A 16,808-nucleotide genomic window follows, 5' to 3' on the forward strand; every position below is an offset into this window, starting at 1 on the left:
ACAGATTTTGGCAAACAGAGTATGTTCATGAAACCAGCATGTTGACTGAGACACAGAACCTTGCCAGCAGTCCTACAAGGCCCCTCCATCTGTTCCATCAGGAGCCCTTTAGATGTAAGATGTTTCATAAACTCCTGCACGATGGCATATGTACTTACTGTCCAATGATGGAGAGATCCAGAGTAACCCAAAGCCAGTGCACCCGGGAAGCACGGATGTACTTCACACCACGGCAGCAAGCCCACAGTGGGGGTCAGAGGAATTGGTTATGTTTCCCACTGCTGTCACAAAATGCCTGGCAGAGGGGCTTGCGGCAGGGTGGTTGGAGTGACAGTCCGTCACGGAGGGAAGACTGGCGGCAGGAGCGTGAGGAAGCCAGTCACACTGCTTCCACAGTGGGGAAGCAGGGGGCATCAATGGCGAAACCCGCTTTCTCCTTTTGATTCAGTCCAGGACTGCAGTCGACGAGACGGCACCGTCCACACTCTGAGAAAGGCTTCTTGGTTAAACATCTCTAGAAACTCCCTCAAACCCATGCCCAGATCTGCTAGGGGAGTCCAAACACGGCCAGGGAGGATTAATCATTACACAGTTTAGGAGACCTACAGAGAAGGGCATGGTGCCCTGCAGGTCCAGGAGCTCGCTCTGTCATCCAAAGCATCCGCTGCAATGGGACAGATCACTAGCTATCGGCTTCCTAATGCAATTTAGAACACTCGATATGTAAAATGGACTCCCACAATCAGGTCTCAGGCTTTTCCACAAAAATGGGTTCAGATTTCCTCCACCCAGCCTGTGAGCTGGCCTTGGGGTACTGAGCCCTGGGTACCAAGTACTCTGGGGCACAAGGCTCTGGGGTACTAAGTCTGCATAGTACTAGACTCTGGGGCACAAGGCTCTGGGGTACCAAGTCTGCATAGTACTAGACTCTAAGGTACAAGGCTCTGGGGTACCAGGCCTGGGGGTCAGAGAGTAAAGATGTGGGGTAGGAGGCCTCTGTGTCAGGCTCTAGTGTTCCAGGGTCTGGGGTGTGAAGGTCTCTGGTACCAAGTTCATGGCATACAGGCTCTGGGATAGCAGGACCTGCTGAGCCATGTCCTAGGGTAGCAGGTTCAGTACCACACTTTGGAGCACAAGGCTCCAAGCAAGCAGGCTCAGGATAGCAATCTGTTGTGCCCGGCTCTGGGGTCTGAGATTTGGTAGTACCAGACTCTGCCATATTAGGCTTTGAGGTCTGGGGCTTTGCAATACTAGTGTTTTGGCCTGTTCTCAGGAGACAGGGAAGAGAATTGTCCCTTTCTGTCACTATAACAAAATACCCAAGACTGTAATGCAGTGGTTCTCAGCCTTCCTAGTGCTGTGACCCTTTAACAGAGTCCTGTTGGGGAGTATTATTTTAAGGGGTGTTACTTTTGTTCATGTTGCATTTGTTTAATTCTGTGAAGCTGTGTTACTGTGCCTGTCTAAAACATCTGATGGTCTAATAAAGAGCTGAACGGCCAATAGCAAAGAAGGAGAAAGGATAGGCCAGGCTGGCAGGCAGACAGAATAATAGAAGAAATCGTGGAGAAGAGTGATCTATGAGTTAGAGAAGGAGGACCACCTCAGGGTCCAGCCACCCAGCTACACAACCAGCAACAGAATAAGAAAGAAAGATATACAAAAATAGAGAAAGGTAAAAGTCCAGAAGCAAAAGACCAATGGGTTAATTTAAAGTTAAGAAAAGCTGGCTAGAAACAAGTCAAGCTAAGGCCAGGCATTCATAATTAAGAAAAAGCCTCCATATGTGATTTATTTGGAAGTTGGGTGGTGAGCCCCCAAAGAGACAAAGAGTAAGAAACCAAACAAAAACAAAGTCCCTTATAATGTGGTGACCCCCAACCACAAAATTATTTTCATTACTACTTTATATCTATAATTTTGTTATTACTATGAATTGTAATGTAAATATTTGGGGGGATAGAGGTTTGTCAAAGGGGTCACTACCCATAGGTTGAAAACTGCCACTGTAATGTATGACCAACAGGAAATCATTCCTCACACTTCTGGAAACTGGAAGATTCAGGTGCCAGCAGGCTCAGAGTTGGGCATATCTCCCCTCTGCTTCCACGAGGTGCCTGGGACAGTGTCCTCACTGGACAGGACGCTGGAGGGCATGAAGAGATGAGAGCAACAAGACACCTTTATAAAGGGCTCAATCCCGTGCTCGGGCTTTGCCTCTCAACCTAACCACTAAAGGCTTCACTTCTTGAACCAGTGCCTCTCACTGTATGGATCTGGGGAAATATTCGGACGGCAGCTTAGAGGGGAAGCTCCCGCAGGCCCTTCCCTCTGTTGGCCGACCCTCTCCAGTGCCGTACAGGAGCGAAGGCCCAGCGGCAGCCGGGTGCTGGCTGCAGCTGCAGAGGTAAATGGATGGATACAGTACCGTGTGTGAACTTTCTACCTGGGGTACGATGGAGCCTGGCTGGGACCACCAGGAGAAGAGGCTCCAGCTCCCCAGAGCCACGGTTGTGGGCTGGCCTGAGATGCAGGGAGAAAGCTGGAATCAGAGCTGCAGGAGGGGCCCCAACAGGATGGATGGAGGATGCTCCTCCTGTGCACGGCATTCATCCTTCCAGCATACATCTTACTATGCCTCCCTCCATGCCATACTTGGGATGCGGCCCTGCCTCCTGCTTTCTGTAGGAAAAATTGTTTCCGTCCGTGATGTCACCTACTGGCCATCTATCTTGGGCACTCAACAGCCCAAACCAAAACCTAGACAAATGCCAATTTCTCTACCCCATCACTTCCCTCTCCAGTCATCTGTGTCCCTCCTACACAAGCTAAAAAGGTAGACACTTACCTATTGAGCCCAATGTCTAGGGGACCCTGGGGTTCTGATGTCTATGGCTGTCCCAGCCTCACCCAGCTGGACCCCAGCTTCCCTTCAGCAAGGGCACTGTAATAGCCAGCAAGCACAGACGGCTCTGGTTTGCAATGTCATGCCAAAGAGGAGGGCACAGGGGTGGGGTGGGGCATGGTGCCAGCACTGTTGCTTCCAATTTAAATTCTCATTTCTTATTCTATTTTGAGATCCCCTCTGGATTTGAAGAATGTCGAGACATGCCTGTAGTAAAGCCTGGAGTACAGAAAGGTCCCCAGGGCTGTAAGCAGGCAGCCGTAATGAGAACAAATCACTGCCCCAGCAAGCCACACCTTGGGCCTCTGACCAGAGAAGCTCAGAGTGGTGAGGGTGGTTCCCAGTGACTGGACTGACTGGATGGGGGCTACCGAAGGAGGCTTGGAGGCTTCTGAGCAACTCTGTACATGCAGAGCCACGTAAGCATTTTAATGACATTAGGCACCCAAGGGCGACAGCAAACTCATTGGGCACCACCGGACGCCGAATGACGCAAGAGGTGGTCTCCCTTGGGGGAGACGGTGCCTTCGAACGCAGGCACAAGAGTGATGAAGGGCCCTTCCTCCTAGAGAAAACAGGGGAGAAGAAGAGCCAAAGAGGCCGGTGCGAAGAGAAGGTGGCTTCAACATGGCTGACAGAGCAGTGAAGCCTCGGTGCGAGCCCGGCAGCGCCTCTGCACTCTCAGTTCACTCTCCTGCTCTTTAAGCACAGTCACGGCAGCCTGACCTCGGGCACATGTATGCCAAAGCATTTTCCACACATGTAAAGATACTTTGCATGCTTTTTCTCAAATTCCCCATGAGGCTCTATAGTGTGTTTCTGCATTCTTTCCTCAGCTGTGGAGAGGGCGTTTCGAATTCCAGATTTCAGGGTTTCTGGGTTTAACTATGCCCCCCCCATAGGAGGAAATCATCAAAGCAAAGTGGAATAGAACACCAACAATGTGTGAGTGTGTGCCCGTACATGTGAAAATCATTTTGCGTTTTCTTGGGTTAAGGCAAACAACCACGGCCAGCTCGATTTGTGGACAAAGCTGCAGGCTTCAGACATAAAGCAAATCTCCAGAGTATAGTCACTGCACCTCCTGGCGCAGGGCAATAGCTCCCAGTGTGGTTGGTCTGCCTGGCTCTGGGGAGAACAGAGATGGGATGTGGGAAGACCTCCACCTCTGCCAGGATGACACCCCAGGGAGCAGGGAGGCAGGCTCTCATCTAGAACTGTGCATGGTAGGTGATGAGGAGGAGGCTGAGAGGGACTGGGTCTCACTTCCTTGAGGATAAAGTGAATGCAGGTTTGCCAGTCAGCAGTGAGGCCCTTTATGTATAAATGCCCACTGGCCGCTGTCTACGTGGAGTTGTATAAAACCCAAGGCACTAGAGTTCTTTTTGTCCTTTGGAGAAAAAAAAATGTTCTAAGCTTTCAAAGGTCCATAAATGTGGCCAAGAAATCCGTAAACTCCTATTCAAAACTAATTTCAATCCATTCTAAAATTAGAAGTAGAGGCGTGGAGCCAATCTAAATAAATAACTCCTTGAGTCTTGGGGTTCACTTGCTTCCAGAGGGGCGACATGCAGGATTCCCCCTGCACGGAGGTGATGAACCAGGTCCCAGAAGAGGGACGGCTGGCTCAGACTGTCACACAGAGGGCTCGAGGCTGGGCCTCAGAATGCAGGCTGTGATCTGGGAATGTAAACTATGGGACAGCGATGTGCTGTGGCTGTTGAGAGAAGCACTGGGGACATGGGCTTCGGGTGTCCCCATTTGCTGAGCAATGGAGAGTGGCTGTGTGTACAGTTTTGTCACCTACTGGGTGGTGGGGACTTACTATGGAATTGCTATTTTCCATGGAGCCAGAATGCTAAGTTTGATCATCAAATAGTTCAGGAATAAGTTTAGGGGTGAGTTTCAGAAGCATCTAGACAGTCACAGTTCTCTGAAGGGCAGAACGTAACAGAAGGCAGGGTCTGGGACAACCCAGGCACCAATCTGTAAAAGGACCCTTCAGCCCATGATTCAAGTAACACCCTAGTGTCCTGACAAAGAGCCTCTTTCCCCAATTCTTCAAAAAAGGTTCAATTTGACTTCTGATAGACAGCCTGCTTCTTAGGCTGATGGAGAGAGAGAGGCTGGTTCCCTTCATTAGGGAGGAGAGGTGAATATTCAAAAGGATTTTTATGGGGCTTGGTAGAGCCCAGTCGGACAGCACCTGGTTAGTGTGAGTGAAGCCCTGATTTTAAGCCTAAAACACACAAAAAGCTACACCCATGAAAGAATACAGGGGCTTCTTCTTTTTCCACTCACAGGATAAATCCTGTCAATATGGTTTACCATACTGAGCATCCATATATCCATGTTTTACTTTTTTAACATACAGTAAAAATCAATGAGTTGATACATATCTGAGATTTTCATATGTGTCCTGAGTGCTTTTTATTATATTTTAATTACCCAGTTTGCGTTAAGACTGCATTTGCTCTGAATAATGAACTGGGATGTGTCTCTTACTTCTATTTACTGAAAAGATACGTCTAAATTAGGGATTATTTATTCCTTGGAAGTTGTGTAAAGCCCATGGTTTTTCAGGGGGAGTTAGTACCATAAGCAATTCCTCTGAGGCTCGCGGCTAGCTTTCCATTAAATTCCACCTTCTGCTTCCATGGGTCTTGTGGTTTAGATCCTAAACGTCACACACTGATGTGTCAGAAGTTTGGTGCCAGCCTGTGGCAACGTTGGGGGTGACCTATAAGAGGCCTGGAGGAAGGATGAGAGGTGTCCTTGAAGGGACTCCTGGGACTTGCCCTTCCTTCCCGTCATGCTCCCTGGCGGCTCTGTGGTGACCAACCGTGCTCCGGCCATCCTCCTCTCTCCCTTGTCCTTTTTTTTCTTGCCTTACTGAGGATTTGTTTTGTCGTTCTGCTGAAAGTAGGGCCCTCCGATGGGGAGGCTCAGTCACGCATATCCAGTTAACTGTCTAACAGGACTACCAGCCGTTCTTGCCTTTTTAAAGCAGCAACTCAGTCTTTGGAAGCAGACAGGGCAGCAGTGGCTCTAGAGGGCTCTGCTGGGGCTCGTACACTAATCACACCCTTCTTTCTTTTCTCCCTGCGGGTGGCTGACATTCCTCACCCTGCAGACTCTTCTCTGTTACTATATAAAATGTGCTAGCCTCTGAGCAGGTCCAGGCCTAAACAGGGACCAAGCTCACACGGGCATCACTCCCAGTGAATGAGGCTGGCTTGGTGCCCAGTGGCTTTTCAATTCAGATTTGCTCTGACACCTACACAAGGACTCCTCACTCCCATAACTACCCTGTCCCCATCCTCACAATAATTCTCAGTAAAAACCTGCCTCCCGGGTTCAGACCAGGCAGGTTTTGCTCAACATGCAGAAGGCACCCTTAGTGAACGAGGAACTGTGAGGAGCCTGTGCCCACCACTCAGGACCACACAGGGCTGAAATGGTTTTATGGATTCTTCCACCTCACTAAGTGTGTCAGGTACTCAGAGCCAAGGCCACACCCACCATGTGACCCAAGCAGGTGACTGAGCTTCTCCAGTTCTGTGTCCTGAATCAGCAAGGTCTGCTTTGCTGTACAGGTGTCCCAAGAAGGCAAGAGCCCAAGGCAACTGTCTACAAACATGGAAAAAACCAGGCAAGCACACACACACACACACACACACACACACACACACACACACACACACACACACACCACGCAATTCCTCAGGTACTGTATCTCTAAAAACAGATGGCCCAGACTCTGTATATCTACATATGTGCAATGGCACACCCACACACATGAATATGGTGTTGCATGTGCTCATATATGTTCAAGGGTTCTGTCCAAACAGGCCCAGAGCCAGGCCGCTCACTCCTCCAGCCCACTCCAAGTCATGAAGTTTCTCAGTTCATGAAAACCATCGACTTTTCAGAATGCAGCCATGCTCTGTGGGAGGCTCCTCTGCCTCCTGGACTTCATTTGCATAAGTATGACATTAGTGGGACTTCTTAGGATGGCTTATCTCTCCAGAGACTCCAATACGGTCCTCAAACACTCACTGCTGACAAATGTGGATTCCATTTAAATGAGATGCCCGGTTCACTGATAGTGACTGACAGCCAGCAGGAGAGGGTGCACTGATGATAAAAAGTATTCTTCCTAAAGAAGAAATATGTTCCTAAAATATTTATGGATGAGCTCCCTAAATTGCTTTATAATCTATAGATGAAAGTGCCCCTTAAACATCTGCCATAAAATGAATACCCGTCTAAAACCATAATCAATTTTCTTCCCATTTATTTCATCAATTGTCCAAGTTGGCATGAGTTCCAGACTCTTCCCAAGCTCTTCCTGCCTCTCATATCACTACTGAATTCAATTATGACCTGACTGCCTGTACTCTGTACAGCTAGAAAAGCTGCCCAGACAGGCGCATTCACTGACTTTTTAGTTAAAGCAATTTGGTACCGCAGGCTTCCTCAGCAAAGTGGGCATGTCTTAGTAACAAGAGCATCAAGGTCATCCCGCACACAGCCAGACAACAGGCCGTGCTGTGGCTATGAGAGTTCTTGTCAAACTGCACCCCACACACTGTGCAAATCCAAACCTCGGGACTGTCATGACACCTGCCCACGCTCACCTGCAAAGGATAGAAATCTCTTCAACCCTGTCAACTACGCAGGACACATGGCAGGTATTAAGGGACTCTGGCACTGCTGTCAGGAACAAGCTGTTTACACCAGGCCTGTAAGTGGGTGGCTCCCTTCTGTCCAGGGCCTGGACATCATGGCTGTCACCAAAGCTGCCACAGTAAAGCCATACTCAATTACAGCAGCCAGCAAGAGCAGTAGCCACCTCTTCCTCCTGCTGCCTAATGCTGCCCGAAGCCTGGGAATTTGAGTACCTGGGCACTCAGAGTGGGTGCCGCCGGCCTCCAGCCTGAGGGCAGCATAGCAGAGGTGGAGTGCCACCTACCTCTCCCACCCACCCCTGCACCTCATAGGAGAGCCAACATACTGTATGATGAGCAGTTACAGGCCACCCGGAGGCCACACCATAGCTTCTAGGAGGTAAAGCTTACCTGAGGTGTCTAGAACATGATGTCCATGCAGTGGCCACTTTCTAGAACCCAGTGTCCACGCGGTGGCCATCAACCACTGGTGTCTACTGTGCACCTGAGTCGGGAGAGTCAGAGCTGAGATCTTCTCTGTGTGGAGAAAATAGCCAGACCCTAAAAATGGAGACCATCCTGTTAATCAGTCCCCACCGATTACACAGAGGACATTTATGGAATTCAAATCTATTGTTAAAGTCAGTTTTGTGTCCACAGAAGACAGGTATGTAAAATGTGGTGCAGAGAGCAATGGAATCTCACGGGCCTGTGAAAAGTGAAACAATTCCAATTACACTATGTTTGTCCCGCAATGACACTGTGATGAATGGAATGAACCAGCCACAAAAGGTCAAAGCATATGTCACTATCTTATCTACATCACTAGAACACCCATGGGGATTCTGGCCTCTGGAGTCATGGGGACAGCTGTGACTCGCTGTGCAAGGACAAGCAGGGGTTACTGACAAGGGTGAGGGCAGGTGCCTGTCCATTGGATTGGAGCCTCGGAGAGAAGACACCACCTGGCACCTCCCACCCATCCACTAGCTCCAGCACCGGCTCCAGTCACGAGAGGAGCTTCCTCCCACACGCACGTATGCAAAGAGAAGGAAGGCATGGGAGGCTGCCTGAAGGACCCCACGGCCGTAAGGGGAGAGATAGAGGAGGGAGAAGCCAGGCCAGCCTGAGTCAGGGGAGCATCCTGTGAGCAGCTCCTTGGGGGAACTTGCCTAGAGCCAGGATTCCTGTGAGGGCCTCACCCATCTTCCCACGGTCTATGGAGTGCGTCTCCATACCCCTTACCACCTCACAGACGGGAGAAATCGGGGCATCCCTCAGATGCCAACAACAGGACTTGCCCTCGGAACCCAGGCTAGGTCCCACAGCTGTCGGAGGCCAGCAGACAAAGCTTGTGTGCCATTTCTCAAGTTCCCCTTCCTTTTGTCAGAGAGTGCCTTCCAATCCCATAGTCATCTCCAAAGCTTGCTTAAGCAGCCATGCTGCTCTTCCTGTGACCTTGAACAGATACCATGGTGGTTTGAATGAGAAATGTCCCCCACAGGCTTACATATTTGAACACTTGGTCTCTAGTTGGTGGTACTGATTGGGGAGGTTCTAGAACTTTAGAACGAAGAGCCTTCATGGAGGCAGTAAGTACAACCTTTGGGGCAGACTTTGAGAGTTTATGGCCTAGCCCCATGACCAGTTTTGCGATCTCTACTTCCTGTGTGTGCAACTGAGATGTGATCTCTCAGCTTCCTGCTCCTGGTGGCCATACCTTGGCTGCCATTATAGATATCTAGCCCTCTGGAACCAAAGGCCAAAACAAACTCTTCCTTCAGTTGCCTTTGTTCACGATGTCTCATCACAGCAACAGAAAGGTCACTAATACAGACCTTCAGATGTTTGGTGTGGCACAGCATATGGGAAGATATCCCTGGTGGGAGATGAGGAACTTTCATAATTTAAAAACTATACTCAAGTTTTTTTAAGTAACATTTGGATTTTTATCACAATGTAAAGTGTTACTATAAAATTTTACATGGCTCCTCCCCTCATCTCCATATCCCAGCCCACAACTCCAGAAGAAGCTCCCTGTTCTACCAGAGGCCACATTGGTACCCAGAACACCAGAGGCCACACCAGTTACCAGGACCCTAGAACCCCAGAGGCAATGCTGGTACCCCAAACCCCAGAGGTCATGCAGACCACCAAAGCCCCAATAAAGGCACCTGTTTGGACCTGAGGACTCGCTGGCTGATTACCAGAACCACAGACCACTCTGGCCAGAAGACCAGAGAGGAAATAGAAACCAAGGGGAAAAATACCCATCCAACAAAGATAAACTTGGAAATTGGCACCTAAACCTATAATTACCCCAAACCCAGATGCCTAGAGGCAGGTGTAAGAACAAATCAACAACAGCCAGGGCAACATGTCACCACCAGGGCCAGCAATCCTACCACCTATCCTGAATATTCCAACACAGCTGAAGTACAAGAAAATAACCGTAAAACCAACTTTATGAAGATGACAGAATTCCTTATGGAGGAAATTCACTAAGGAAATCCAAGAAAACACAAATATTTGAAGGTCCCTTAAGGAAATCAAGGAAAACAAACAATGGGTGGAAATAAATAAATCCCTTAAAGAAGGCCAAGAAAAAATAAATAGGTGAAGGAAATGAATAAAACTGTTCAAGACCTGAAAATGGAAATAGAAGCAATAAAGAAAACATAAACTGAGAGAATCCTGGAGATGGAAAATCTAGGTAAGTGAACAGAAACTACAGATGCAAGCATCACCAACAGAATACAAGAGATGGAAGAGAGACTTTCAGGCATAGAAGATATGATGGAAGAAATGAATACATTGGTCAAAGAAAACTTTAAATCTAAAAATTCCTGACACAAAACATCCAGAAAATCTGGGACACTATGAAAAAACCAAACCTAAGAACAATAGGAATATAAGAAAGAGGAGAAACCCAGCTCAAAGACCCAGAAAATATATTTAACAAAGTCATAGAAGAAAATATTCTTAACCTTAAGAAGGACATGCCTATAAAGGTACAAGAAGCATATAGAACACCAAATAGACTGGATCAGAAAAGAAAGTCTTCTTGCCACATAATAATGAAAACACTAAACATACAGAACAAAGAAAGAGTATTAAAAGCTGCAAGGGAAAAAGAGCAAGTAACATATAAAGGCAGGCCTATCAGAATTACACCTGACTTCTCAGCAGAGACACTAAAAGCCAGAAAGGCCTAGAGAAGTGTCTTGCAGACTTAAAGAGACCACGGATGCCAGCCCAGACTACTATACCCAGCAAAATTTTCCATCACCATAGATGGAGAAAACAAGATATTCCATGACAAAGTCAAATTTAAACAATATCCATCCACAAATCCAGCCCACTAGAAGGAAAACTCCATCCCAAGGAGGCTAATTATACTTGTGAAAACACAGGAAATAATCTCACACCAGCAAAACCAAAAAAATGGAAATACACACACACACACACACACACACACACACACACACACACACTACCACCACCAACAACAACAACAACAACAACAAAATAACAGGAATTAGCAATCATTAGTCATTAATATCTCTCAATATCAATGGACTCCATTCCCCAATAAAAAGACACAGACTAACAAAATGCATGCAAAAACAGGATCCATCCTTCTACAGAGTTGTGCGCTGTAAATGGGTAATTTGCATGTTATCTATGTTGGTAAGATCATAACAACAAGGCAAAGGACACAAGAAACTGCCGATCCAGGGGTGCAGCAGGAGCCCTAGCACACAGGGCAGAGGTGGGGCACTCTCATCTCATGGCAGAGAGAAGAGAGGAGGAGAACAGGGAGGTGGAAGACAAGAAGAAAGAAGAGGATACAGAAAATGTAGAGGAGAAGGAGCATTAGAAAGAGGGGAGGAAAAGACCCCAGAATCCCCTTCAAGGGCACTCCATCAGTGGCCAAAGAAGACCTTTCACTAGGCCCTACTTCCTAAGGATCCCGGCACGTCCCAACATTACAGCTCCTGAGACGAGACCTTTGTTCATGGGTCTCTGAGACATCTGAATCAAAACTACAGCATTTGGGGCTCATTTTCACCAGCAATTCTTCCTCTACCTGTGAGCACTAATGGATTGATTACACTTATGAATCTGTTCTGATTGGCCGAGCCATCTGGCTAACGCGCTGGGAGTACAGTGAGACATGCTGCTTCCAGGTGAATGGGGGCCTTGCCAGTCCTCTCTCCCACTGCCTGCTGATGACACTGTGCAGCAGCAGCTGTTTCGTCAACACTGTGACATAGATGTGGCGATACATTGTGTACCCCAATAAAGCTTACCTGGGGATCAGAGGACAGAGCCAGCCACTAGATTAGACAGAAGTCAGGCAGTGGTGGCACACACCTTTAATCCTATCACTCGGAAGGCAGAGATCCATCTGGATCTCTGTGAGTTCAAGGCCACACTAGGCTACATGAGAAAAACAGAACCAAGCAGTGGTGACAAGCGCCTTTAATTCCAGGAAGTAATGTGGCAGGACATAGAAAGGTATATAAGGTGTGAGGAAACAGGAACTTGCTCTCTTGAGGCTAAGGATTTCATAGAAACAAGCTAGTGGCTGGCTGGCTGTTCTGCTTCTCTGATCTTTCAGCTTTCACCCCAATATCTGGCTCTGGATTTTTTTATTATAAGACCCTTTAAGATCCGTGTTACACACAGGGACTGTCGCAATGAACAGTAGTCTCCTTAGCAACACTGCTGATATACCGTGTGACCATGAAAAGCACCTCTTATTGCAAGCAACTCAAACTTCGTCATTGATGTATCCTTAGCAGTATCGGTATGTCCTGACTTAACAGGCAATCCAGCACATGACAATGTTTTAACTTGAACTTCTGCACTGGGAAACATACAGGAAATGAAAGAGCCTGCACACACTGCAGTTACTAGCACAAACAACCACAGGGTGGGACAGATTTGCAGGATATGTAGGGAAGCTCTCTAGAGCAGTTCTCAAACTGTGGGTCGCAACCTCTTTGGAGGTCACATGACTCTTTCACAGAGGTTGCCTAAGACCAAAACCATCTGCAGCTCAGATACTTACGTTATGATTCATAGCAGTTACAAAATTACATTTGTAAAGTAGCAATGAAAATCATTTTATGGTTGGGGGTCACCACATCAGGAGGAACTGTATTAAAGGGTGGCAGCATTAGGAAGGTTGAGAACCACTGCTCTCGAGGGAGGTCCCTCCAGTAAGCTGATGAGGGGGAAAAGAACATCCACCTAACACAAGGTGATGGATGCCAAGCCAGAGTCTGCACAGATGGCCATGGTGCCATGGGCAGTGGGAGACTGCCTGATGGGGCAGGAAGCATCTTCTCAGAGGTGGCATCTGACCTTAACAGCCAGTCTCAGGCTAGTGACACAAGAGAAGGACACCGCTCTGGGGAAGGATGGCTGGATGGCTAGATGGATGGTTGGATGGACAGATGGAATGACAATAAAGCCAGAAAGAAGAGGGACATGTGAAGGTCTGGGGCTAGGAAGGGGCAGGGCTGTACATTCTCCTAGTCTGCACCCAGATATGGGAAGCGAAGCTTGGTCTAACAGGGATACAGGAGCCGAGCTGGGTATGCCCAGCTCAGTGGATGATGGGGCTAAGACCCTTGAAGTCTCAGAGAGGGTGGAGTTGACACTTCTGGAAATTCAGGACAGGGTGCTGAAAAAGGTGGGGTCATCAGTCCCTACCCCCAGAGTCACCATACAGAGCTTGAATAAGTTCAAGAGTGGAAGATCTGGGGGAAGACGCTGAGATCTTAGTGTTCAGGAGCAGGAAGTCAGTTCACTCATTCCAGGAATGAGAAACTGAACAGAAGCAGAGAGACTGGAAGGAAGCAGTCACAACAGGCCTCGCAGGACAGGCAGGGCCTTCTGGACTGTATTTGGGGGCCTGGAAAGAGGACTCAGTGATTAAAAGCACTGGCTGCTCTTACAGAGGACCTGGGTTTGATTCCTAGCACCCAAAGAAAGGCTCACAACCATCTGTAACTCCAGTTCCCAGGGATCCAATTCCTCTTCTGGCCCCCATGGACACCAAGCATGCAAGTGGCGCACAGACACACATGTGTGCAAAACACACATACACATAAAATAATTTTTAATTTAACCATATTTTGATACAAGAGGACAAATACAAAGATCTGGAGATAGAAAATTTGTAAGGCAAAAGAACATATCATATATTCTACTTTTAAAATGTTGCTCCATTTAAAGACATATTTGTTTACTTATTTTGCAATGCTGGGAATTGAATCTGTGGCTTCCTGCACACTACATAAGCACTCTACCACTAAGTTATGCTCCAGGCTCCATTTAATTTTTAAAAGCATCATTCACAGGCCACTACATCAATTCCTGGCCCACTCACTGTTCCCAAGCCTTGAATTTGAAAAACACAACTGTTGTAGGCAGCCCAGACCAGTCCCCACAACCACTCAGGCTCAGTGACCCCCAAACCCTGTCCTAGTGCAGGTGACCCTAAAAATGGGCCACATTCCAAGCTGAGTCTGATGGAGTAACACAGGCAAAGGCACAGAGGCCAGAATCCCGGGGAGCAAGGCCAGGTGTGACGTGCAGCTGCTTTATCGGGACCACTACTCTTCCTCCCATTAAAATTCTGCATCCTGTCCTAAAAATGTACCCTCCCAAAACCCACCCTGAGAGCCAGAGGCAGAGCCCCTCCCATCCTGGAGAGCCCTTCTCCTGGCCTTGGCCCAGGCAGGGAGAGGAGGCAGCTTGGGTCAAATTTCATCACATATAAAACAAAAAAACAAAACAAAACAAAACAAAAAAAAAACAGAAAAAGAGAGAGGTATACTTGCTAAGCCCAAAGGTTCCTTCCTACCATTCACTCACAGAGCCTTAAAGTTAAGTAAGTTCACAGAGTCCTCACCCCCTACCACCACCACACCCCATCACACACACACACACACACACACACACACACACACACACACACACACAATATATATATATATATATATATATATATATATATATATATATATATATAGAGAGAGAGAGAGAGAGAGAGAGAGAGAGAGTGATATGAAGAAATGAAACAAGCTGGGAACACATTTCAGAAACCTTTTGACCAGGTACAGAATCTCTCACCAGGTGAGAAATGAATCATGCAAGTTAAGAAGATCAACACGAATCATGACCGGTTACACTTGTTCTGCCGAGGTGAAGGTCCCCCCCACCAGTTCAGACAGATGGCGACCTCAGAAGCACTCCTGCATCCATGGGTGTCTCAGTGCCTACCTGATTCTCCTCCCTTCCTTCTCCTCCTTCCCTTCATCCCTCCCCATCTCCTTCTTTCTCCCTCTCCTCCTTGTTTTTCCCTCCTTCCTCTGTCTTTCCTCCTTCCCTCCCTCGTCTTCCCTTCTTTTCTTACTTAGTTTCTCTCTTCCTCCCTTCTTCCTTCCTCCTTTCAAGTGCTTTCAGTTCATCCTGGTTCATCCAGAAGCAGCAACTGAACCCGCTCTACAGAAGAACTCTGGACAGCCTGGAACCAGTGTCCAGGTTAAGACCTCTTAAAGAACGGGCCTCTGATGGTGAGGTCACTTCTGGCTTGGAGGGGAGAGGGGAGAGGGACGGGAAGAAAGGAGGAGGAAAGGGAGGGGGAGAGAAGGGAGAGAGGGAGGAGGAGAGGGACAGAGAGGGAAGGACAGAGAGCAAGAGAGAGAGAGACAGAGACCCCTAAACCGGAAGTGGATGCAGATAATGGATGCTGTTCACTTGAGGCGCTTTCCTGACTTCACTCTTGATTCTAAATTCTAGACAAAGCAGCATTGGATGTCTGCGCAGAGGAGTCTGACGTCGTAGACTGACAAGAAGTGGAAATTTAAAGAAGCGGCTGAATTCTTATTTCAGCTAGTTTCCTTTAAAGGAAGATCCTGATTGGTTACTGTCTGTGACGTCAGATTCTGGGTCCAGCCAATCAGAAGTCAGAATCTTTAGTACAAAACCATGGTCCATGATGTTTATTGATAGAAGGTTCTGGACCCTCTGGGGACAGAGATCCTTGCCGTGAGGCTGGACCAGCAGGGAGCAGTTGGGCTGAGTCCACTGAGCTCAGAGATGGGCTAAGGCTCCCCAAAGACAGCTGACATGAAAGTGTAAAGACACGAGACGGGACAACTGAGGCCTCTCCCGAAGGAAGGGTCTAGATGTGTCTGAAGCCTCTCGGCCCCAAAGCTGTCCCTTAGAGACACCCCTTAATCAGAGCAGTCGTTCTGGACACCAAACAGAAACACGGTGTAATGGGGGGGGGGGCCGCTGGGGAAATGGTTCAGCCGTAAAGTGCTCGCCCCACAAGCCTGAGGACCTGAGTTGTAGCCACATCAAAAGCCAAGGGAGGGCGCACAAGCTTGTGATGCTAATACTAGGTGGGCAGAGGGAACCAGTAGGACTCCTGGTTCTTGCTGGCGGGCCAACCGGGCCTAATCTGGTAGCTCCTCCTTCAGAGAGAGACCCTGCCTCAAAAACTAAAGACAGTGGGTTACTGATGAAGACCTCTAACTTCAGTCTCCAGCTGCCGGATACACGGCACACACGTACAGATTCAAAGGACCTCTGACCCCAAGACGCCAAGCCAGAATGGCCACACACCCTGATGGTAACTGTCGCGGGTCTCTGTCTCTTGTGTGCAAATTCAAAACAAGTGAGAGGAGACAGGCAGAGAACAGACACGACACGTGCTCACAGCCGGACCTTGTTGGCCTGGAACAGCACACAGCAACGGAGAGCCCAGCCTGGCAAAGGAGACTTGCAGAGTGTGCACAGGCCCTGGGTTGCATTCCCAGCACCCAAAGAAAAAAAGTAACTGCGTTGTGGGTTTTTTTTTTTTTTTTAAGATTTATTTATTTATTATGTATACAGTGTTCCACCTGCATGTATGCCTGAAGGCCAGAAGAGGGCAACAGATCTCATTATAAATGGTTGTGAGCCACCATGTGGATGCTGGGAATTGAAATTGGGATCTCTGGAAGAACCATCAATGCTCTTAACCACTAAGCCATCTCTCCAGCCCCCCCCCCCCAAAGAAAAAAAAAGTAACTGTGTTGGTGATATTCTAGAAGGTGCTGGTGTTCTAGAGGCTCCGAGTCAGCAGACACACCTCAGGCCTGTGGAGGTACACCCCAAAGGCACACTTGGCTCCTCAGCGGAAACCGGAAAATAGAATGCAGTAGCGT

At 48.2% G+C, this 16,808-nt stretch overlaps 1 long non-coding RNA gene across 2 annotated transcripts in view; it reads right to left on the reverse strand.

Annotated features, from left to right (window-relative positions):
- Positions 1-15,394, reverse strand: part of LOC121829625 (uncharacterized) — a 37,525-nt gene extending 22,131 nt beyond the window's left edge. Inside the window, exons 1-3 of one of the 2 annotated variants that reach the window (XR_013051656.1) lie at positions 15,008-15,384; positions 7,987-8,136; positions 1,783-2,146 (exon numbers count right to left, since the gene is read on the reverse strand). This is a non-coding gene — a long non-coding RNA (uncharacterized LOC121829625). Of the gene's footprint in view, positions 1-1,782; positions 2,147-7,986; positions 8,137-15,007 lie in introns of those variants that run through there. The other variant, XR_006072660.2, reaches the window with a different exon arrangement.
- Positions 15,395-16,808: the final 1,414 nt, after the last annotated feature.

This window comes from Peromyscus maniculatus, chromosome 5 (assembly GCF_049852395.1).
Source record: "Peromyscus maniculatus bairdii isolate BWxNUB_F1_BW_parent chromosome 5, HU_Pman_BW_mat_3.1, whole genome shotgun sequence".
Taxonomy (NCBI): domain Eukaryota; kingdom Metazoa; phylum Chordata; class Mammalia; order Rodentia; family Cricetidae; genus Peromyscus; species Peromyscus maniculatus.